Here is a 25182-nt window from a genome sequence, read left to right as displayed (position 1 = left end):
ACCTGATAGGTCATGACTAGTGTTGGGCGAGCACCAAAGTGCTTGTGTATAACACTTTGATACGCTCGGGTGTTCTACCGAGCACCCGAGCACGATGGAAGTCAATGGGAGTCAATTACTAAAAAATATAAAAATATATGTAGCTAAGGCTGACTTGTCAGCCTGTATTTGTGGGAGGGGCGAAGGGTCTTTTAAATTCGGCGACACGCTCTCCCCAGCTGCACGCACATCTTGTAGTGCTGGGGGGGGCGTGTTTCATCCCTGATCAAGCAAGCGATCCTCAGCAATAGCCATGCCGGAGGACGATCGCAAAAATCATAAGTTTGTATGGACCGCGGTGCCCCTAAGCCGTCCAAAGTTTCATACAGGCACATCCCACTCTCATTACTACAGCCCCTCTGTCTCATTTCACCGGCCGGGCTCACGGTCAGGCAACGTTCCCTCAGCTCACACTAAATCACCCTACCTCCTTCCTCCCCCCTTCACTTCTCACCCGTATTCCCGGCCGCACCGTCAGCTTCCCTGCTGTGCTCTTTCCTCCCGATCTCGCACAGGCATGTATCTCCTACCTGCTGGTTTATCACTCCAATGTCTGCTCCGCCGCTCCTCATGCAGTCACATGGTTTACCCAGCTTGCTTGTCATACATGCTCCCTCAGTCCCTCTGCCACAAAGTTTGAATGCAGCACATCTCATGGCAACCTGGCACGGTCCTTTACAATTTCTTGATCCATTCATATCAGCACTCCTGTTCCATACCGGTGCTGTTAACAAAACCAATGAACAGCCAGTCATGGCTCTCTATACGGCCCATAAAAAATAAATAAAAAATTTAAAGAAAATAATAATAAAAAATAAAAAAAACCAAAAACTTTTTTTTTTTAAATCCATATTTTAGGCCGGGAGCTTTTGGTTCCTATCATTTCCTATGGCCCCCTGAATCACGCAATCAATTCTTAACGGTAGTCCATTCCATTTCTGGTAGTATCTTTTCCAAATTGTGAATCAAATTTTGACATTTATGAAACCTGTTATTATTTGTTGCTGGTGACGTTTCATGTTCATGACGTAGTCAATTCTGTTGCCTATTAAGTCGTATTCTACACTTTAAATTCATTCATGTTTCCTGTCACGTTTGTTCAAGTGTGCACTCATAATCCATCATTTCTGTTGACTCATACGTGATCACGCTCACGTTTCATTTAATTTATATTGCCTGTAATGTACGGGATAACGTTTTAAATTCACAAGGTCCAATGCCTGACACGTTATCCAGGCTTACGTTTTTAATTAATAAGGTCCATACCTGACACGTTATCCAGGCTTACGTTGTCAATAGTCTCCGTTGCTGTCACCTCAGTCAGGCTCACCTTCTCAAATTATGTTCATAAATCATGTAACGTTTGCTGCTCATTATGTTTTTCAGGTTTATGTTATTGTTATTCTATACCTGTCAAGTTATCCGGTCTTACTCTTCTAGTTCATTTCCATTGTCTGGTACATTACTCAGTCCATGTTCATTCAGGCTGCCAGCCTTTCATTCCAGGCTCATGTGAATTAACCTGTATGTTTTCTCGGTCTGATCCCAGGTGTTTCTTATCTTCGTTTTTTCCTAGTCCGTTCTTCAGGTACCATCAACAGACTCCTTCACATGGGTGTACACATTTTAATCACAGTTCACCCCCTCCGTTCAGTTCACTTTCCTCCCCTTTGTTGTTTTTTTCCTAGATTCCTCACAGGTAAGCTTCACGCGATAGTTCCAATAATCACCAACACCATCTCTAGTTTCATATTTTTTTTTTCTCACTTCACGGTCTTGGGTCTCTCTCCTACACTCCAGGGCCTTCAGTCCGGCCGTTAATTCTCGTCATTATTAACCCACAGCCGCGGTATGTCGCATATATCAAATATTGAAGAAACCTAATTGGTCACTGACTCTTCCACTTCCGGGCATGCCAGCATCATGTCTCTAAGAAGTTGGACAGTACCCAAGCTGATTACGGAACTTAACAAAAGAGGGATCCATTATCCAGCTTCTGCCCTGAAGGCAGAGTTATATAGACTTTTGATGTCTGAGCCAACAGCCCCTCCGGTGGAGCAAGTCTCCATGTCCACTATCCAACTGTCATTAGCACAACTGCATTCCATGATCAATAACATTTCCACCTCAGTTTTGGATATGCAGGCTAGGCTGATTACGGTAGAACCCAGGGAACTGGCATCCACTTCTTCTGCCCCTCCCGTCCCAATTGCCTCTAGTTCACGTTTCCTAGGTAGGGTCCCAAGCACGCCTGAGTAAGCCCCGTCACATTTTGTTGCTGACAACATCAAAAAAGATATCCTGGGGGGTAAAGATGTTAATCTAGCTTCCATCCTCATAGCTACGCACGACACAATAGACAAAAAGACCATCACTTGCGGTGATGTTTCTATCGTCCTCAAAGCCAGGGACACCCGACTCAACAAAAAGCTGTCCATACCAGAATTCGTGTTAGCCTTTAGCTTATACCGGGACATAATCTGGGTGGGAGGAATTGGACACCTATCTGTACAGGGTCACAGATCTGGGACTCAAGTACGGTGGGCATGCTTTTTATGACTATCACCGCTCGTTCTCTGCTAAGGCTGCCGCCACCCTCGCTCAGTTCCAGTATGTCACCAACTGGGCTTCCATGGACATGGAGCTGTTTTGTTGGCATTTTGTGGGCCTCAAGGCCCCAGCATGTGCCTCATGCCAGTCCATCCTCCACTCCTCAGATTGGTGCCCTAACTCAGTTCCTCCTGTCTTTCAGGGCAGATTTCTCCCTAGCGTTCCCAGTTTTCAGCAAAGACCTGCTTCATCCACAGACAAACTGGGCCGCGCTATAGTCTTTCTGGGTAATAGCCAAATGTTCAACAACTACAACCTCTCAGTCTGCAATTGCAACAAATGTAGAGCCCTTTATGTATGTTCCATTTGTTTCAGAGCTCATCCCTTAACAGCTTGCCCCCCAAAGATCATCCAGAACCACATGACTAGTCGGGGTTAACGTGGACCTGTTAGCAGCACTTCTCCAACACCACCATGATCCACAGTTTGTTCAGTTCCTGATATCCGGGTTCACTGAAGGGTTCCACATGGGTTTAGTCGCCCTTCCCCAGTCCACTTGGGAGGGACCCAATCTCCTCTCAGTAGGGGCCATAATTCAGTCAGAATTAGATAAGGGTTTCTCATCGGGCTGTTTTCCTCTGCCCCATTTGATTATTGGACGGTCAACCCCATTGGGGTCGTTCCGAAAAAAAATTCCAATAAAAAAGTTTGATTTACGACCTCTCAGAACCTCATGGTTCCAGCATTCCTAGTCTCAAATTCTCTAGTTCCCTCCAAAGAATTCTCCATGAAATATTCTTCAGACAATGAGGCTATCCAGCTCATCCTCCAGGTCGGTAGAGGGGCTTGTTTATTCAAAGCAGACATCGCAGACGCTTTCAAGCTGCTGCCTGTCTGACCACAGCTTTGGAAGTTTTATGGCATCAAGTGGCAAGATTTTTACTATTTTGCAAACCGCTTGACCTTCGGGTCCAAGAGCAGCCCTTGGCTCTTCGACCAATTCACGCAGGCGCTGCATTGGATCCTGGTCAACCATCATGATTGTCCGCTAGTCATCTTTTATCTAGATGATTTCCTGCTGATAGAGAAACCAGACTGCAGGCCTAGCAAACTCAAGTCCCTTCTCAAAATCTTCTCAAAACTCAATGTCCCGGTTGCTCATTCAAAAATAGAAGGCCACCCGACGGTAATCACCTTCCTAGGTATAGTCTTGGATACCGTTAAAATGGAAGCCCGGCTACCAGAAGAGAAGCTCTCAAAAATTAAGCAAGCCATCCCCAAATCAGTACGTTCCAGAGTTTTCACAAAAGTAGAATTGGAATCTTTGCTAGGCATGTTAAATTTTGCTACCAGAGTCATGCCCCAAGGCAGGGCTTTCACGTCCAGGTTATTGCAATTACTCCCCTCAGCTCCCGAGCAAGACAGCCCCATATGCTTAGACGCCCAAGCAGTAGCCGATTTGACCATGTGGAACACGTTCCTCGCCAGTTGGAACGGAGTCTCCCTGTTTGTTCCTCATGAGGGTCCCACATCGGCCATGGTCTTTTCGGACGCCGCCTCCTTCGGGGGTTTCGGGGCAATTTGTGGTAATCAGTGGTTCGCAGGTTCTTGACCCCCAGAAGTCCAGTTAGTCAAAGATCCCTTGAGGTCTTACCCATTACTAGAAGTCTACCCAATCGTTGAGGCCGCACAGGTAAGGGGCAGGCAATGGGCCAATTCCTCTGTAGTTTTCGTCACTGACAATCAGTCAGTAGTGGACATCATCACCAAGGGTCGATCAAAGTCACTTTTTATCATGTCTTTTATCCGCAGGCTAGTCTGGCTTTCCCTATGCCATAATTTTCATGTATCATGTAGGCACATTCAGGGCACACAAAATGTTGCAGCAGATGCTTTATCTCGTTTTAATTTTCACAATTTTTTCCAGGCAATGCCGGAGGCGGAACGAGTGGGATTATCTCCTCCAGCTTTTCTAACCTTGATCATGGATTAAACTGTTACATTTCTTCAGCCAAGTTCCTTGTGCAAAAGTCTCTGTCTGTCAACACTGCTAGGAACTATAAAACCAACTGGAACATTTTTAACCAATTCACACTCCTTCACCCAAGAGATAAAACCGACAAGATCACGTACATCATGGCTTTTCTGGCCTACTGCCACACCGACCTCAAACTGTCCTAAAACATGATTAAATTGTATCTAGCCGGGGTCCAGCATTTTCTCATGGCAGAAGATCCAGACAGCAGGTCGGTCTTCATGTCCCAGGCTATAAGAGCCACCCTCAGGGACATACAGAAGAGTAGCGGGGAGACCATCACAAATAGACAGCCAGTGTCAGGAGAGCTTTTCAAGGAAATTATCCACCTCCCTAGATGGATGGCAATCCTTTTGGGCTCCTTTTCAGCACAGTCATCAAAGCGGCCATGTGTCTTGGGTTTTACGTGTTTTTGAGGCCAGGAGAATTCACCAGCGCCTCTCCCAAAGACAAAGGTTTAACTAGGAGTCAGCTAGTCATTTCACACTGTATCTTTTTTCTTCCAAAACATCCCAAGTCGGGCCGCCGGTAGAAATTAGGTACTTCCAGATCTCCAACGAATGGTGCCCCGTCCGAGTTTTCCAGAAGTTGTTGTCGGTTTTGGGTGACTCAGCCCTGGACAGCCCATTGCTTCCGTTCAAGGTCAGGTCCATCACTTCATCCCAGTTCATCTCGCACATCCGCATGCTTGCTGCCGGTTTAGGTCTCAACCCCAAAACTATTTTAGGGCATTCTTTCCGCATCGGGGCCACATCCTTGGCGTCTAAGCACAATGTTTCTAGCCACATTATTCGAAAAATGGGCTGCTGGCATTGTTCGTGTTATACTCGGTACATTCCAAAACCTCACGCGGAAATAACTAAAGCTTTCTATAGTTTGGTTTTATGACTTGCTTGCACGCATTAATAAAATTCTTTTCCACCCTACATGGCTTGCTTTTTGCCCCCTCATATGCCTACCCTCGTTCATGGCTAAGGGCACTCCACCAGCCATCCAGTTCAGGTCAGTAATTGATAGTCAGGACAGGCTAGTCTCCGCCACTTGTCACTGTCCAGGTTCCTCTTCTTCCATAGTCACGACCACAAATATATAGATAAAATCATACTTCTGATATATATGAATGCATAATATGTGGGAAACTACTACTGATGCTTTTAGCCATAATTTACATACCGTTGCAAGAAAAAAGTATGTGAACCCTTTGGAATGATATGGATTTCTGCACAAATTGGTCATAAAATGTGAGCTGATCTTCATCTAAATCACAACAATAGACAATCACAGTCTGCTTAAACTAATAACACACAAAGAATTAAATGTTACCGTGTTTTTATTGAACACACCATGTAAATATTCACAGTGCAGAGCCTACTTTGGCAGCAATAACTTCAACCAAATGTTTCCTGTAGTTGCAGATCAGACGTGCACAACGGTCAGGAGTAATTCTTGACCATTCCTCTTTACAGAAATGTTTCAGTTCAGCATTATTCTTGGGATGTCTGGTGTGAATCGCTTTCTTGAGGTCATGCCAGAGCATCTCAATCGGGTTGAGGTCAGGACTCTGATTGGGCCACTCCAGAAGGCGTATTTTCTTCTGTTTAAGCCATTCTGTTGTTAATTTACTTCTATTCTTTGGGTAGTTGTCCTGTTGCAACACCCATCTTCTGTTGAGCTTCAGCTGGTGGACAGATGGCCTTAAGTTCTCCTGCAAAATGTCTTGATAAACTTGGAAATTTATTTTTCCTTCTATGATAGCAATCCATCCAGGCCCTGATGCAGCAAAGCAGCCCCAAACCATGATGCCCCAACCACTATACTTCACAGTTTTAATGTTGATGTGCTGTGCCTCTTTTTCTCCACACATAGTGTTGTGTGTTTCTTCCAAACAACTAAACTTTGGTTTCATCTCTCCACAGAATATTTTGCCAGTACTGCAGTGCAAACTGTAAACGTGCAGCAATGTTTTTTGGGACAGCAGTGGCTTCCTCTGTGGTATCCTCCCATGGAATCCATTCTTGTTTAGTGTTTTAAGTATCGTAGATTTGCTAGCAAGGATGTTAGCATATGCCAGAGACTTTTGTAAGTCTTTAGCTGACACTCTAGGATTCATCTTCACCTCATTGAGCAGTCTGCGCTGTGCTCTTGCAGTCATATTTACAAGACAGCCACTCCTAGGGAGAGTAGCAGCAGTGCTTGTGAAAAGCAAACCCAGAACTGGTGTGTGTTTTTTATAGGGCAGGGCAGCTGTAACCAACACCTCCAATCTCATCTCATTGATTGGACTCCAGTTGGCTGACACCTCACTCCAATTAGCTCTTGGAGATGTCATTAGTCTAGGGGTTCACATACTTTTTCCACCTACACTGTGAATGTTTACATGGTGTGTTCAATAAAAACATGATAACATTTAATTCTTTGTGTGGTATTAGTTTAAGCAGACTGTGATTGTCTATTGTTGTGACTTAGATGAAGATCAGATCACATTTTATGACCAATTTGTGCAGAAATCCATATCATTCCAAAGGGTTCACATACTTTTCTTGCAACTGTATATTATAATTTCTAAATATATGTAAATATATTATGGCTATATAAGTTGTTTCTGTAGGGATTTGAACTCCCAACCTTGTACATTAAAGGCAAGGACATTAACCACTAAACTATAGAGTTACATGTTAACCTGCACAGAAATATAAACTAAATCTACTGATGGAATACTAGAATACTGACTACATCAAAAACTACTATGAGGTTTTTCTGACATAGTTTAGCATTCAGCTTTATAGCTGATTGGATAAGGTCCTTGCCTCTAATGTACAAGGGGTTGGAAATTCAAATCCCAGCAGAAACGTTTCAGAAATAGATGCTAAATTACATTTAAATACACTGACTCGACCATCGCGCTCGAGCTGAACTAGTGTTTGGCCGAGCATGCTCGCCCAACACTAGTCAGGCATACTAGCACATAGGAGTAGAGCAACTGAGCAATCAGCCCACTGCTAATCTCCTCCAGCACATGCCCAGTGTGGGGAGAAGCAGAGCATTGCATCCTGTTGCTAAGGATGCATTCGTGTCACCAGGGGGAGTGGCTTAGCACCACATCTCTCCGTGCCGGAACCGGAGATCCCGTTGCTGGAGCCCGGACAAGTGAGTTTGTGACACAAATACAGCACTTTTACTTGCAATTTACAAACACAGCTTTGCTACATGCACTTTCACAACGCCAATAAAACTATATATGCACAACAAACACAGCTGTACTACATGCACACAAAGTCAGCTATGCTACTGTCACAACCATGGTCATGGTCATGACTCCTGGACGCGCACGCGGTTGCCTGTGGTTTGGTTTTCTTGTTAACCACATGGTGAGGGCTGCTAGTATCTTGCCTCAAGTGTGGTTGCCGCTGGCAACATGATCATAGTCGCAGTATAGCAGCCTGAGCTGTTGCGAGGCAGCTTACTGTGAAATGCATACGGTTGCACCTGGCAACCTCTCTTTGTAGGTGTGCCTTTTGTTTGTATGGTGTGCACTTTCCCTGTTTGTTGTGCACAAGCTTTCTGTATGCGTGCACTTTCCCTTTAAGTGGCTTCACGACCCTGTCTGGTCTTTGAAGGGTTAATTCTCTTTCCAGTGTGTGTGTGGGTGTGGCCGCTTGGGCTATTTAGCTTCCTGCTGGCTAGCAGAAGTTGAGGGGTACTTCAGCCATGCGGTTTTGCTGGAGTCATCCTCCTGGTATCCTTATACCATCTCTCCAGTGAGGGCCACCCTTGCGGTCATAAAAACATGTGGTGATGTTATGCTTTATGTTGGTTTCCTTTCTATGTTTAGTGCAGTGTTCTATGTTTCACCTGCCATATCCATATGTCTGCATATGTTTCCCCTTCCTTGCAGTTTGGCCAGTTGAGACTCCTGTTTCTCTGCGTCCAGGAGGAACAGGTCATCTACTCAGCTCCTAGCTCAGGGATCTGCGGAGGGTTAGTAGGGATCCGAGGTTCCTGAGTATGAGCCCTCCTACCATCTGGGTAGGCTCATACAGCTAGGAGTCAGGGTCAGAGTTAGGGACGCATTAGGAGGTGACCTGCTCCCTAATTCTGTTGTCCTGGCCAAGCAGCTTCCGCATATGTGCAACATCACATGGCTGAGGGTTTCCCCCATCCTCAAGCTGTGACAGCTACATACACACAGTCTGCTACAGAACATCCACTCTCACACCCAGCCTGTAACACACACACACACATCTTTTAATAGACATACCTCATGCCGATGGCCGGCAGATGAAAGCTGCAAATGATGTCATGGGGGACATATAGAAAATGCAGTTTTACTCATTTTCCTGTACTGCCTTGTCCATCTGTAACATCATTGTAGGTCCTGACAGTAGACAGTTTTCCTCTCGCAGCTTGTAAAGGACCTTCCACCAGAGTAATTTTTTTTCCCTTTTAAATATCACAGTCCTCTCACTGATCGGGCACAGCGCTCACTGTATGAGTGCTGTGCCAGATCATTAAAGGGGTTGTCCCACAAAAAATATTCTACAGTTTTCAAACCAGCACCTGTTGCAGAGGAAGAGACTGGTAGTGGTCCTGATGAGATGTTGTGTCATGGTGTCCTTGGAGATTGGTGCAGTGGAAAGGTGATACAAGACAAGAAGTAAAAGAATAGAAGTTACTCTTTACTCAGTGCAAAAGATAACTTGTAGTACATCCAGCAGTAACTGGTACAAAGTGCAATTTCTATCACCAGATGAAGAGATATGGTGGCTGGATTAGTGGCAGTCAATGGTACCTATGATTTGCTACCTTGCTGGAACTTGTAGATATAATGTAAGTGTTCACTGTGTAATGCAGGCTCTGAGTTGGTCTGGCCTGGATGTGATCTAGGTGATATGTGTCTGAACCGTAGCCCCTCACCTGTGGCAGGGTCCTTAATGCTGTGGTTTGCTGGTAACTCTGCTGACTGTAAATGCTGTAGCTTTTGGTAAAGCTGTATTTCAGAATTTTTGCAGTCTTCCTGGAGTAGTGGTCTTACAGGAGAATTGGATCTGATGCTGGACCTTAAGACCCTCGCAGTAAGAGCAATTGGACATGCTTTCTTCCTCGTCACTGTCCTAGCTAGAACTCCCCCTCCTGGCAGGAAGCAGGACCAGCCCACTCGTACTAAGATGGGGGGGAACAGGGTGGTTAACTCTGTCCTTGACAACCATACCTCTTCATGCTGGAGTACTTATATAACACTACAATACAAAACATGACAATACAAAACAATTGCAAATACTCCCAGATCTAGAGGTATAAAATTGAATATCAGGAGGTCGGAAATGCAAGAGAGAAAGATTGCAGATAAAAACTTGATGCAACTTTTATTTTTTTCTCAAAGTAACTACCAACATATGTGAAAATTATTTTTTTGCACGTCAAAGTTGTCCAAATCCTATAAACACTACTTATTTTAAAAGGTCAAAAATTCTAGGCTAATTATTTTCCTAATACATCTTTATAGCAGTCAGAGCTCCTAATATTAAAGGCTTTTCCAGCCCTGGAGAGCAGAGAAATTCAAAGATCCACCAAGATGAGAGCTGACACATCAGTGAATTGTGACGAGAGCTGGCTATGATGGTGGCAGTAGTACTCACAGCTCACCATGGCAGTCCTCTCCCTGACTCCCTATGTCATGCACAGTGAACGGAGTGCGCACCTTTTATACCCTCTGAGCGCCCTGACTGTCTGGGGCTCCTGCGTAATAACTATCATCAATAACAATAGGGGATGTAGGCTGAGGTTGTCATTGTAACTGGTCCTGCTATTAGTTATCGGGGCAAATTTGCAAATAAGATTGTGCTTCGACCTTGTAAAATGCATCAACATTTAGTACGTATCTGGTGCATTGTGCTGCATCAGGTTTGTCAGAATCACCAACTTAGATTCAGGAGGGGAGCCTGCAGGGTTACGCTTGACCTCCCTCTGTCAGATCTCCGTCATCCAAAATTAATAAATCTTAGCTGTCACCTCTCATTCTATCAGGCTGATGAGACACCTTGGATATACTGCCCATGTACACTCTACAACTTACTATGCGGGCTAGCATTCACGGATTAATACATCAATAGAGGTAACGCTTCTTCTAGGGTAATGGAATCATTAGAACAAGAAGGCTCTTATTAAAGTCAAGTTTTAATATCAACAATGGGGAGTGTGGGCAAAAAATTGGGTTATCACAGATAATACAACATAAAATATACAGACATATACATATAATGTGCAATAACAGTTTGGGGGAAAAAAGGAATAAAAACGGAACTTAATACGTTACGCGATGGATAAGTCTGGTTGCCTGGGGAAGCAGAAATATCTGTCAGTCCATCAAACTAGTGATTCCCATAGAAATGACAGTGCTATCCTGAACACGTGTTAAAAAGGATCGGTAGATTCCCCTACAACCTCCTGCCTCAAAATCTTTCTATTAAAATATCTTCTCGGGAATGCATCCTAGCAACTTTATATTACTTCCATCCACTCCATTCTAATGTCCCATACACTTGCGTACCAAACATGGTGGAGCTAATGGCAAGATGGCTTGAGTTCTTTAATTGCTCCCTGTTACTGAGCTTGGATCGATTAGACTTTGATACCATAGAGGCATATACATGGTCTGAGTTCTCAGGAGGAAGCACGTGGCCCAAATATGAATTAGGCCAAATATTTCTTTGATGTTTATCGCAAGAGAGGGGTTTTATGTGTGACCTAGATTGGAGAGGACGTTAGCTTTTTCCTGATCCCTCTAACGGTACTAGTCTGTGAAAGATTTGTGTATGATCGCACGCTATCTTCAAGTTTTATGATAGGGGTCTTTGGTGTCTGTGAAGTGGTTCCATCTTATTGATTTTATGGCTACAATCTCCTGACCTGGTTTTGGGAAGGGTACACTGACAAGATGATGGCCCACTACAGGAATGTAAAGGGAGGGGTGACTACTCCTAACAATAATTATGATCTCTGGATACCTCTATAAACACAGGGTTTGAGATGTATTTATGAACAATCCACTGAGTCTCCCTTATTTAGGTTTACCAGATTATCAAGGGGGCTAGATGTGAGAACATGCAAAGAAATTGCACCAGAATTTAGCCATGCCAAATTTATCAAACATTGTGAGCTACTGTGATAAATTTGGCATATAACGACGATACCTTTATAGTATCTCCATTTTAAGCAGGATTAGTAAATCTGCTCCAGCGTGTTTTCTCACAAAACTCTAGGAGAAATCTCTAAATACTGTAATAAATTCATACCAGTCTGATTCCTGGTTATTACTCAGTCATAGAACTTCTTAAATATGATACATAGTATGCTGGAGGCTCACCAAATGCAGGCACTTGGAGCTTTTTCCACCGGCAATCTTTACTTTAAAATGTTCTTTCTTCTACTTCCATTTCAATTATTTCTTCTGATTGCTTTCTATCTGAATTCCATCACAAGTATATTTCTCTCAGAATTGAAAATATCCCTTTACTCGACTTGTACATTCTGAAATACCCATTTTCATTTCCCTTAACTATCTTTCCAGAAGTATTGTCAAATTAAACTTCCAAAATGTTTTATTGGAGAAATATTTGTCTTTCAGATTCTGACCTTGGGTGAAGGCGTTGATTACATCGAAGCCGAGATACATATAGAAAATGATTTTAGAAATCATGTTATATTACTTTAAGCATATTGTTATAAATGTGCTAAAAATGTAAGAACATGTATCTTAAAGTGACCTGTTACTTTCTACCTAAAGGTTTGGATGTCTGTGAGATGTCCTGTGGAAGCTTTAAAGGGCGGACTGGGAACTCAAAGTGGCCCCAGAAAGAAACGGAAAAGTCACGCAATGTTATAAGCAGGTTGACAATTTGGCAGGTTCAACACAAGTTGAAGAGGGTCATCAATAACATAGTGCAGCACAGAATACCATCCTAGGAGAACCAGTTACCACAGTGCAGCACAACATAACTCCTCAGGAGATTACACTGTTTTTCCTCATCTTTTTCATTCGGACCAGACCGCCATGACAACATCTTCCAGTCTCATCGCAGCAGAGTTTGTCACACAAACATCTTGGATTCCACACTTTGCCATCCTCCTCCCTACCTTCTCAACACACACCTTCCTCTTACAGAGCTATAGAGTTTACCAAAGCTTTAAGCGGTACAGTGCATCCATACTCACTGATATGATAGGTGATGATTAGAAATGAGCGAATCGAAGCTGACAAAGTGGAATTCGATCCGAATTTCAGAAATTATTTGAATCACACCGAATCCGAATTTCCTCACGCTTCCTGGTAACTGGAGGTGAGCGAATCAAATCCCACAAAGTTGAATTCGATCAGAATTTCAGGAAAAATTCGATTTGCCTAGAAGCTGAATTTCCTCGTGCTTCATGTCAGCGAATCAATTTAACCTAAAAAAAGTTACCTCCTTCATTTGCTCGCAACAGGCCGTCAGCCTCCATCTTGCTTGAAGATCTCCACCAAAATCCAGTGTGGTGTGAGATTACATCATCACGCCGGCCGACATGATGACGTCATACGTCACCACGCCAGCTGGCGTGATTACGTAATTTCGCGCCAAACAGGATTTCGGCCGAGATCTTCAAGCAAGATTACGGCGGCCCGCCACTTCGCGAGCAAATGGAGGCGGTAAGTTTAATGAAATTTTTTTTTATTGTTATTTTACACTCAGATGTCGCGATCATGTATCTGAGGGGTACAATGATGGGGGCGGCGCTATCGCAGCTCCCTGTCATTGCACTCGCTACTTACAAAAAAATGTGCTTCGTGACGAAGTAATTAGTCACAAAGCGAATTTTTTTGTGAAATTCGGCGAAGCAGCCGAATCAAACTTTCAAGAAATATGCTCATCTCTAGTGGTACCAAAGCGTATTTTTTCCTAAAATGGCTGCTGCACATGTTAGGACATGGAGCAAGGAACTCTGGGAATGAGGGATCACCCACAATGCCATGCAGGCAGCCAATCTGCAACCAGCCAGCCCTGTGATGTCACAGCCCTATAAATAGCCTCAGCCATCTTGGATTCAGCCATTTTCTAGTGTACTTAGTGCAGGGAGAGACATTAGCAGGTGCTAGGGACCGTGCTAGGAAAGACTTGAAAACTTATATTTTGCTCAATCGAAGATCAGGGAAAGAGCATTAGAAGTGTAGGGAAAGGATAGGGAGGAATTATTCCACAGTATTGAAGCAGAACAGGGTTCAGTAGAGGAGTGTACAGCCTGGGTAACAGGAACAATCCTATTACACCTTGCTGCACTGACTGGGGATCCAAATTGCCATTAAACTGCTGCTCATTTCAGGTTTGCAATAGATGATATACAGACGTGGACAAAATTGTTGGTACCCTTTGGTCAATGAAAGAAAAAGTCACAATGGTCACAGAAATAACTTTAATCTGACAAAAGTAATAATAAATTAAAATTCTATAAATGTTAACCAATGAAAGTCAGACATTGTTTTTCAACCATGCTTCAACAGAATTATGTAAAAAAATAAACTCATGAAACAGGCATGGACAAAAATGATGGTACCCCTAGAAAACACAGAACATAATGTGACCAAAGGGACATGTTAATTCAAGGTGTGTCCACTAATTAGCATCACAGGTGTCTACAACCTTGTAATCAGCCATTGGGCCTATATATATGGCTCCAGGTAATCACTGTGTTGTTTGGTGATATGGTGTGTACCACACTCGACATGGACCAGAGGAAGCAAAGGAAAGAGCTGTCTCAAGAGATCAGAAAGAAAATTATAGACAAGCATGTTAAAGGTAAAGGCTATAAGACCATCTCCAAGCAACTAGATGTTCCTGTGAGTACAGTTGCACATATTATTCATAAGTTTAAGATCCATGGGACTGTAGCCAACCTCCCTGGACGTGGCCGCAGGAGGAAAATTGATGACAAATCTAAGAGACGGATAATCCGAATGGTAACAAAAGAGCCTAGAAAGACTTCTAAAGAGATTCAAGGTGAACTTCATGCTCAAGGAACATCAGTGTCAGATCGCACCATCCGTCGTTGTTTGAGCCAAAGTGGACTACATGGGAGACGACCAAGGAGGACACCATTGTTGAAAACGAATCATAAAAAAGCAAGACTGGAATATGCCAAACTACATGTTGACAAGCCACAAAGCTTCTGGGAGAATGTCCTGTGGACAGATGAGACAAAAATCGAAGTTTTTGCCAAGGCACATCAGCTGTATGTTCACAGACGAAAAAATGAAGCATATCAAGAAAAGAACACTGTCCCTACTGTGAAACATGGAGGAGGCTCTGTTATGTTCTGGGGCTGCTTTGCTGCGTCTGGCACAGGGTGTCTTGAATCTGTGCAGGGTACAATGAAATCTCAAGACTATCAAGGAATTCTAGAGAGAAATGTACTAGCCAGTGTCAGAAAGCTTGGTCTCAGTCGCAGGTCATGGGTCTTGCAACAGGACAATGACCCAAAACACACCGCTAAAAACACCCAAGAATGGCTAAGAGGAAAAAATTGGACTATTCTAAAGTGGCCTTCTATGAGCCCTGACCTCAATCCTATTGAGCATCTTTGGAAGGAGCTGAAACATGCAGTCTGGAAAAGGCACCCTTCAAACCGGACACAACTGGAGCAGTTTGCTCATGAGGAGTGGGCCAAAATACCTGCTGAGAGGTGCAGATGTCTCATTGACAGTTACAGGAAGCGTTTGATTGCAGTGATTGCCTCAAAAGGTTGCGCAACAAAATATTAAGTTAGGGGTACCATCATTTTTGTCCATGCCTGTTTCATGAGTTTATTTTTTTACATAATTCTGTTGAAGCATGGTTGAAAAACAATGTCTGACTTTCATTGGTTAACATTTATAGAATTTTAATTTATTATTACTTTTGTCAGATTAAAGTTATTTCTGTGACCATTGTGACTTTTTCTTTCATTGACCAAAGGGTACCAACAATTTTGTCCACGTCTGTATATGTAATTCCAGCAAACCATTCTTGTTATTGGGGTCCTATCAGCCCTTGTGCGGTGCAGTTATATATATGTTCTAAAGTCTTTTTTGGTGTGTATTAGTGGGGGAAAAAAGGGGCTTAATAGCCATTGTGTGGTGAAGTGGGAAAATTACAGCCCATTTTTGGCGTGTATTAGTGGCAAAAAAAATGTATTATTTGCCGTTCACGGCTGCAGTTATATGTTCTAAAGCCCTTTTTGGCGTGTATTAGTGGGGGAAACAAAAAGGGGCTTATTAGCAGGTGTGTGGTGAAGTGAGAAAATTATAGCCCTTTTTGGCGTGTATTAGTGGCAAAAAATAAATATTATTTGCCGTTCATGGCCGCAGTTATATGTTCTAAAGACTTTGTTTGGCGTGTATTAGTGGGGAAAAAGGGCTTATTAGCCGTTGTGTGGTGAAGTGAAAAAAGTAAAGCCCTTTTTGGCATGTGTTAGTGGCAAAAAAAGGGCTTATTTGCTGTTTAGCGGTGCAGTTATATGTTCTAAAACCCTTTTTGACGTGTATTAGTGGGGGTGGGGGGGGAGAGGCTTATTAGCCGTTGTGTGGTGAAGTGAGAAAATTACAACCCTTTTTAGCGTGTATTAGTGGTAAAAAGAAATAAATTATTTGCTGTTCAGCGGTGAAGTTCCATAGTACTACAGCCATTTACGCGGTGTATTAATGGGATAGATAAGTACGGAATTCTCAAGGAATTAAATATAAATAATAGTATAGGTGTCCGTGTAAGTGAATATTAACCTGGTGAATGGACCCTTTAAAATATAGCTTTTATTAAGTTTAATTTAAAAAGCAAGAATATATAGACACCCTCTGGTAACCGGGTATCCAAAATACATAACAGGACAAGATGTTGCCCAGCTACCACCGTGATTTGGTGAGAAAAATATTAAATACGATAGGTGAAAATTCCAAGGGCGTTGATGACAGTAGTTGGAGGTTGGGGAATTGGATAGAGGGTAGGGTACCTTCCTGTGGGTACTGGGGATGGTTCTTTCCCTGTAGATAGATAGATAGATAGATAAGTACGTCCTATTAGTCGTTCTGCTGTGAATTGTGATTGTTGAATTTATTTTTTTGGGGTGTACTAATAGGAAAAAGAATATGTCTCATTAGCCGGTCTGCAGTGAACCGAAATTGTTATACAGTCATTGTTGGGGTGTGTTAATGGGAAAAATAAGTACACGTTAATAGCCGTTCTGCATTGAATTTTCATTGTCATTCAGTGTTGACATTTTTTTGTGATGCAGCCTTTTTGGGAAATTTGGTTGGTGAATGTAGACTTTCTTCTGTAGGGACTGAGTAATTGCGTTGATTAGCCATTCAGTGGTGAAATTTGTTTGCGATATAGCCTTTTTTGTGAAAATTGGTCGGTAGCTTTAAATACAGTCAAGGACAATATGTGTCCTTTACGGCCCACTGGGTAAATGTGTTTCCTGCCAAGCCACACCAGCAACTTGGCCAGGTGACGCTGCTTCTACCTCCACATTGTCATGCCGTTGGTCCTGCGACAATGTCTGCCTCTGCCTCCTCATCCTCCACCGTGTCCTCACCCTCCACTGCAGGAACAATTCACAGTGCTCCAGCATACCACATGTGCAGTGCAAGGTGGTATCAGGCTGTTCTACAAATTGTTGGCCTGGGCGAACGGAGTCACACAGGGGAGGAACTGCTCCGTGACCTTCATCAAGAAATCAAATCCTGGCTTTCTCCGCGACAACTCAAAATCAGAACCATGGTGACCGACAACGAGAAGAACATGGTGTTGGCGCTGCGCCAAAGAGGGCTGAGCCATGTGCCCTGCATGGCGCATGTGTTCAATCTGATTGTAAAGCGGTTCGTTAAGTCTTCCACCCATCTGCAAGACATCCTAAAAATGGCCAGGAAGCATGCTATTCAGCCACTCGTACATCGCCAAGCACACCCTCCTTGAGCTGCAGCGGCAGAATGGCATCCCCCAACATAGGCTGATATGCGACGTTTGATGATCCAAGTGGACAGAGGTACTCCCCTGTGTAACTTAGATGTTAGCCAGTGGCAGCTCGTGCGTGATACCTGCCGTTTGCTCATGCCCTTTTCAGTAGGCCACTTTATTTGTCAGTCGCCAGGACTACGGGATGAACAATGTCATTCCACTGATTCATATCTTGAAAAATATGCTGGTAAATCTGGCTGGACAGGGGACAGGAGACGTGGAGCCTACATCTCACGGCCATATGTGGGGGCTGAACTGGAGTAGGAGGAGGACATTGGAGCACAAGCAATGTGTAGAAAAATGGGTGAGATGCCTCGCTACCGGTCCAAAATAGGGGCCTTTTTTACACCCACTGAGTGGGAGGACAAACTGAAATACTATAGTGACATCATATGTAGTCAGTTAGCCGCTGCCTATCTGCGCTATTGTCCATCCTTTCGCAGGTCTGACCGGGGAGCTTTCTGCACTCACTTTCCACTGCCATGGCTGCTGAGGAGGGGTAGGGTCGCAGGAGCAGTACCAGCTCCATCAGCAGCAGCCTGAGTCTAGAGTCGCTGATGAGCAGCTTTCTTCTCCTGCATAGTGAAGAAACTACTCACCAGCAGCTAGAGATAGAGTAGAACCTGAACCAGCAGGTGGTGGCATACTTGGAGTGCACCCTGCCACCCGTCATGGAAGATCCGCTAGACTACTGGGCAGCCACACTGGATTTACATCCACCATCTTCAGCGGGTACTGTTATTGCCACCCACCTCCCCACTCTGTCACTGGGTCACTCTGTGCTTTCCTCATGCTGCTGCCACCTCCACACTATGTCACCTTGCCACTCTATGGTCTCCTCATGCTGCTGCCACCTCCACACTATGTCACCTTGACACTCTGTGGCCTCCTCATTCCTCATGCTGCTGTTGCCACCTGCACACTCTGTCATTGTGCCACTCTGAGGCCTCCTAATGCTGCTGCTACCTCAACACTATGTCACTGGGCCACTCTGTGGCCTATCCATGCTGCTGCTGCTAACTCAACATGATGTCACCTTGCCACTCTGTGGTCTCCTCATGCTCCTTCCACCTCACCACTATGTCATTCTGCCACTCTATGGACTTGTCAAGCTGTTCTCCCAGTCTCCCCACTCCATGACTGGGTCACTATTTTGCTTTTTTGGCCTGAATGACATCACCATTTGTTTGACCCTTCTTCTGATCTGTCAGAAGGAAGGAAAATGAGACGCATGACAGATCCTGTCTGTGTAGCAGCTATAAGGCCTGTATCGTCCCATCAGAATTGGCTTATGATTTGGTAGGCAAAAGCAGGAGTGGGTACAAACTACAGAAGACATGCAAATATTCCATTCACGTGTAATCTCTGTTTTGGATCCACTCCTATTTTTTGGGCATTAGCAATACTGATGGATTACTGACCAAATGCTGACTTAGTGAAGGCAGATGCTCCACAGACAGGATCTATTTTTTGTGGGTTATTGTTCTGACGGATCAGAGGAAGGGCAAAATAATCAGTGACGTCAACACAAACTTACTGCTGATACCCTCTCCACTCTGTTGGGGGCTCTACTTGTACAGGGAGTGCAGAATTATTAGGCAAGTTGTATTTTTGAGGATTAATTTTATTATTGAACAACAACCATGTTCTCAATGAACCCAAAAAACTCATTAATATCAAAGCTGAATATTTTTGGAAGTAGTTTTTAGTTTGTTTTTAGTTTAGCTATTTTAGGGGGATATCTGTGTGTGCAGGTGACTATTACTGTGCATAATTATTAGGCAACTTAACAAAAAACAAATATATACCCATTTCAATTATTTATTTTTACCAGTGAAACCAATATAACATCTCAACATTCACAAATATACATTTCTGACATTCAAAAACAAAACAAAAACAAATCAGTGACCAATATAGCCACCTTTCTTTGCAAGGACACTCAAAAGCCTGCCATCCATGGATTCTGTCAGTGTTTTGATCTGTTCACCATCAACATTGCGTGCAGCAGCAACCACAGCCTCCCAGACACTGTTCAGAGAGGTGTACTGTTTTCCCTCCTTGTAAATCTCACATTTGATGATGGACCACAGGTTCTCAATGGGGTTCAGATCAGGTGAACAAGGAGGCCATGTCATTAGATTTTCTTCTTTTATACCCTTTCTTGCCAGCCACGTTGTGGAGTACTTGGACGCGTGTGATGGAGCATTGTCCTGCATGAAAATCATGTTTTTCTTACCTTGCAGACTTCTTTCTGTACCACTGCTTGAAGAAGGTGTCTTCCAGAAACTGGCAGTAGGACTGGGAGTTGAGCTTGACTCCATCCTCAACCCAAAAAGGCCCCACAAGCTCATCTTTGATGATACCAGCCCAAACCAGTACTCCACCTCCACCTTGCTGGCGTCTGAGTCGGACTGGAGCTCTCTGCCCTTTACCAATCCAGCCATCTGGCCCATCAAGACTCACTCTCATTTCATCAGTCCATAAAACCTTAGAAAAATCAGTCTTGAGATATTTCTTGGCCCAGTCTTGACGTTTCAGCTTGTGTGTCTTGTTCAGTGGTGGTCGTCTTTCAGCCTTTCTTACCTTGGCCATGTCTCTGAGTATTGCACACCTTGTGCTTTTGGGCACTCCAGTGATGTTGCAGCTCTGAAATATGGCCAAACTGGTGGCAAGTGGCATCTTGGCAGCTGCACGCTTGACTTTTCTCAGTTCATGGGCAGTTATTTTGCGCCTTGGTTTTTCCACACGCTTCTTGCGACCCTGTTGACTATTTTGAATGAAACGCTTGATTGTTCGATGATCACGCTTCAGAAGCTTAGCAATTTTAAGCGTGCTGCATCCCTCTGCAAGATATCTCACTATTTTTGACTTTTCTGAGCCTGTCAAGTCCTTCTTTTGACCCATTTTGCCAAAGGAAAGGAAGTTGCCTAATAATTATGCACACCTGATATAGGGTGTTGATGTCCTTAGACCACACCCCTTCTCATTACAGAGAGGCACATCACCTAATATGCTTAATTGGTAGTAGGCTTTCGAGCCTATACAGCTTGGAGTAAGACAACATGCATAAAGAGGATGATGTGGTCAAAATACTCATTTGCCTAATAATTCTGCACGTAGTGTATAAACATTTAATAGAACAGGTTCTGTAGACATCTATGTGGAATCAGCTGACGACAGTGTAAAAGGAGTGCGCTTCTTCTTGACGCTTACATCGACCTGTAAGGCTGAGTTCGCACTTGAGTCATTTGGTCAGTTTTGGCCCCATAACTGCGCAAATAAGTGAAGTGACTCATACTGACTCATAGTATTGTTTCGCTACCACAGCAGACTTTCTATGCATGTTAGTGCAAGGCACAGTGTTCTACACCACTATACAGGCTCTCTGCAGCCAGAAAATATCAGTTTTTTAATTAGATTTGCCGCGAATAAATTCGGATCGAATCAAATCGTTTCAAAAAATTTTGCAAATAGGCAGAATCGAATTTTGGAAAAATGTGCTCATCTCTAGTGATGATCTATTCTCAGGATAGGTCATCAATATAAATAAAACAGACAACCCCTTTGACAAAGATTTGAATAAACTAACTTGGAAGAGGGGGGTAGTATAAAATGGTAGGGTATGCATCAGCGCAATGACATTGTGGACAGCACTTGGCCTTAGAAGTTGAAATCAAAAAGGCTGAGAGAAGGTTACAGACCTTGAGGGCAGATCTCGCTGCAACATTATAGTTCCTGAAAACATACCTAGTATCATAAAATGAGGCAGACTGTGAATGTAAAGGGGCCCTGTAAAAAAAAAAAAAAAAAAAAGCGGGCCCATGTTGCAGTTGGGTCTAAATTGACAGAAGGCAAGACAAGAACGTGAGGCTATCAATACCACAGTGCAGCATATACTACCCTCTAAGCAGAAACAAATATCACAGTGGAGCACAAAATATTGGCCCAGGAGAACCAGTTACCATAGTGCAAAACAAAATACTGCAACAGCAACACCATACACCGCCCCAGAAGCTGTCCCTCTGTGGTGGCCAGCACCTGCTGCCTCATTTTGCCATCCTCTTCCTCCACTTATCTCTAATTAAGATATGGAGAAGAGGGCTGAAGAGGTGAGACATGTGCCACAGCACCGATGCCGAGCCAGCCCTACCTTCCTGCTTAGTCAGTCATAGAGGGAAATACAGCACTACATACCTCTTACATCCAGTGACATCTCCTTAAATGTAGACATTCTCTTTCTTTATCTTCTCCATACAAATCAGACCAACATCACGCTTTTTTTCAGCCATGGCTCACCTCCGCAGAGTTTGTTATACAGACATTTTAGATTGCTCCGTTTTTTCATAATTCTCCCCATCTTCTCAACACATCCCCGTACTGTTCTATCCAATGCCCCCAAAAAATATACTTCAGAAAAAATATAGCACCAAGTAGTAATAATGCCCTCAGTATTAAAAATGCATGCCCCTATAATTCCCCCCAGTAATAATACCAAGTATATTGCCCTTAGTAATAGTAATGCTTCTATAGCTGTAATGGCTAACCTCCACTTGCTTGGCTGTTCTTAGAACTCCATAGAAATGAATGGAGCATGCTGGGAGTCGAAGTTTCACCACAGCTGGCGTGCCGGAGGTTAGCCATCACTGCTCTATAGCCTCTCAAGTATTAATAATGCCCCCATCATACCTCTGAAATAGTGCTGAAATGATTCATCGATGTTATCGATGAAATTGAGACAAAAAAATCGTCAATGCTGTTTCTCTGCATCGAGGATTTGTTTAAATCACATGACCATGGAGTGTGAGTGAAGTGAAGCCTCTCACTCACCGCTCCGCGGCCTCCCAACTCGACACCTCACTGCACTGGCCAGGGCCTTGGGTGCACACATCGTCAGCTCGCTGGCTGATGCTTTGTGTGACGTCAGGTCCCTCCCAGTGAATGCTGGGAAGAAGACGCGGTCGGTCTCCTGCGGACTCCATGTCAGCGCACTACCGGTGCCAGGAAAGGTAAGTATAAAGTAGCGGGGAGAGTTTGAAGAGGGGCACCTGTGATGAAGGGGGCACCTGTAATTTGAAGGGGCTGATGTCGCTGGGGGACATGGATGATCATGGCATTGGCATGGAGGGGCTGATGGTGCTGTGGGAGTGGGGGACGGCACGGGACATAAATGTCATAGAAGTGCTGATGGCGCAGGGTGGAACACATGGCATGGAGGGGCTGATCTGATGGCACTGGGGGAGTGGGACACATGGCATGGAGGGGCTGATCTGATAGCACTGGGGGAGTGGGGGACATGGCATGGAGGGGCTGATCTGATGGCACTGGTGGACTGGGGAAGTGGGGGACATGGTGGATGGCATTGAGGCACTGGAGAAGGGGGACATGGCAATGGATGGCACTGGGGGAGTGGGAAACATGGCAATTGGGGTTGCAAAGGATGGCATGGAAGGGCTGATGGCACTGGGGGAGTGGGGGACATGGCATAGAGGGGCTGGTCTGATGGCACTGGTGGACTGGGGAAGTGGGGGACATGGTGGATGGCATTGAGGCACTGGAGAAGGGGGACATGGCAATGGATGGCACTGGGGGAGTGGGAAACATGGCAATTGGGGTTACAAAGGATGGCATGGAAGGGCTGATGGCACTGGGGGAGTGGGGGACATGGCATAGAGGGGCTGGTCTGATGGCAGTGAGGGACATCACATGGCAATGGATGGCATGGAGGCCCTGGGGGGAGTGGGGGACATAGCAATGGATGGCATGGGAGTCTGGCTTTGATTGCAGCAAGGGAGGGTCTGATCTCTGATGGTGGCAGCCTGGGGGTCTGATCATGGTGGCATTGGCATGGGGGTCTGATTGTGGGCTTGCGGCATTGGGAGGACTGATTTGAGGGCAAGGCTGACTGACTTGGGGGGGGGTCTTATCTGTGGCTGAGATGTGATAGTTTAATTTGGGGGGTGTAGTTTGATCTGATGATCTGTGTTCTGATGAAAAATATTTTGTTTCTAAAATTCTTATTTTACCCCCTCCCCCCCAGTAAGGTAGGACTCAAGTCCCTCAACTTTTACTGTGGCACAAAGCAAAAGGGCAAGAAAGTAGTATTACTTTACTTCATCAACTGCTAAATAGAGAAAGAGAGAGAAAATAGTGAGACCGAGGGGCGAACAGAAGAGACAGTACAGAGAAAACGGCACAGAGTGTCTATTGTAAAACCGAACTAGCGTACCATAAATGCACAACATCAATGCTTCAACATCTCACCAGAAAATACTAAGTTTTCGCATGTAGTTCACCGAGCAGGCCGGACCCAAGGTAAGTAAAACAAACATTTTATATGATCTTAGTGACACAGACAACACACAGGCTTTGTATTGTAATAATGATTGTTTATTTAACCTCTTTTTCAGTACATTACAGAGACGTATGGACAGCTATGTGTGGACAGCTGCATCACATTCAACTGAAGCAGCTGAGCTTACAGACAGCATTCTGAACACGAATGTCACAGACATGGTGGAGGATGACGTTTTTTAAAAGGTGATTTCCACTTTCAATCCAAGATGCACTCTTCCTTCAAGAACCTACTTCATGAAAATTATGGAGAAAAAGTATGAAGAAATCAAAGGCAAGTTGAAGAACACTCTTAAAGGGTTTCTGTCACCTGAAAAATGGGTATTAAGCTGGCTGACATTATCAATGTGCTAATGTCAGCTGAACATAACTATATTAGTGCCATCACACTGCCTGCCGCTTAATTGAGAAAAACAAACTTTTATCATATGCTAATTAGCCTCTAGGAGCAGGTGGGGGCGTTGCACCTGCTCCTAGAGACTGTTTTCCCACCTCTGGCCGCTCCCTGCTACACTAGATTGACAGGGGCAGGCATCGTTGGTCTCCTACCTCCAGCCCTGTCTGCAGTGTAAATCTCGCGCCGTTCAGTATTCGGCGCAGGCGCATTTAAGAGACACAAAGTGTAAAAATAAATAAAAAATCATAAATTAAAAAGTAAAAATGAAAGACAAAATAAAAATTTTTTTAACAAAAAAAAAATATAATAAATAAAAAGCCATCACACGCCGCAACAAAGCTTCTAGTCTTGCTCCCAGACACTATAATCCATCCATCCCATATATTGAAATAACCATCATGGAAATGGAAAATAAAAAATTATTTAAGTTGCAATGTGCTATTAAAACAAATATGAATCCTTTTTTCTTTTCATTAAAAATAAATACAAAAAATCTAAACTAAAATAAAAATGATGTTCAGATAAAGCCCCATGTGTCACCGAAAAGGGCACTAACATTATTTACCGTATTTTTCACTTTATAAGACACACCTAGGTTTTTGAGGAGGAAAATAAGAAAAAAATATTTTGATGTGCTTTTGGTAGGTTTTGAACTAATGGTGGTCTGTGGATGACGCACTGGTATGGGGATCTGTGGATGACGCACTGTTATGGGGGGATCTGTGAATGACGCACTGTGATGGGGATCTGTGGATGACACTGATGGGGGATCTGTGGATGACACTGAG

Source organism: Bufo gargarizans, chromosome 4, assembly GCF_014858855.1.
Source record: "Bufo gargarizans isolate SCDJY-AF-19 chromosome 4, ASM1485885v1, whole genome shotgun sequence".
Taxonomy (NCBI): domain Eukaryota; kingdom Metazoa; phylum Chordata; class Amphibia; order Anura; family Bufonidae; genus Bufo; species Bufo gargarizans.
This window is presented reverse-complemented; position numbering follows the sequence as displayed.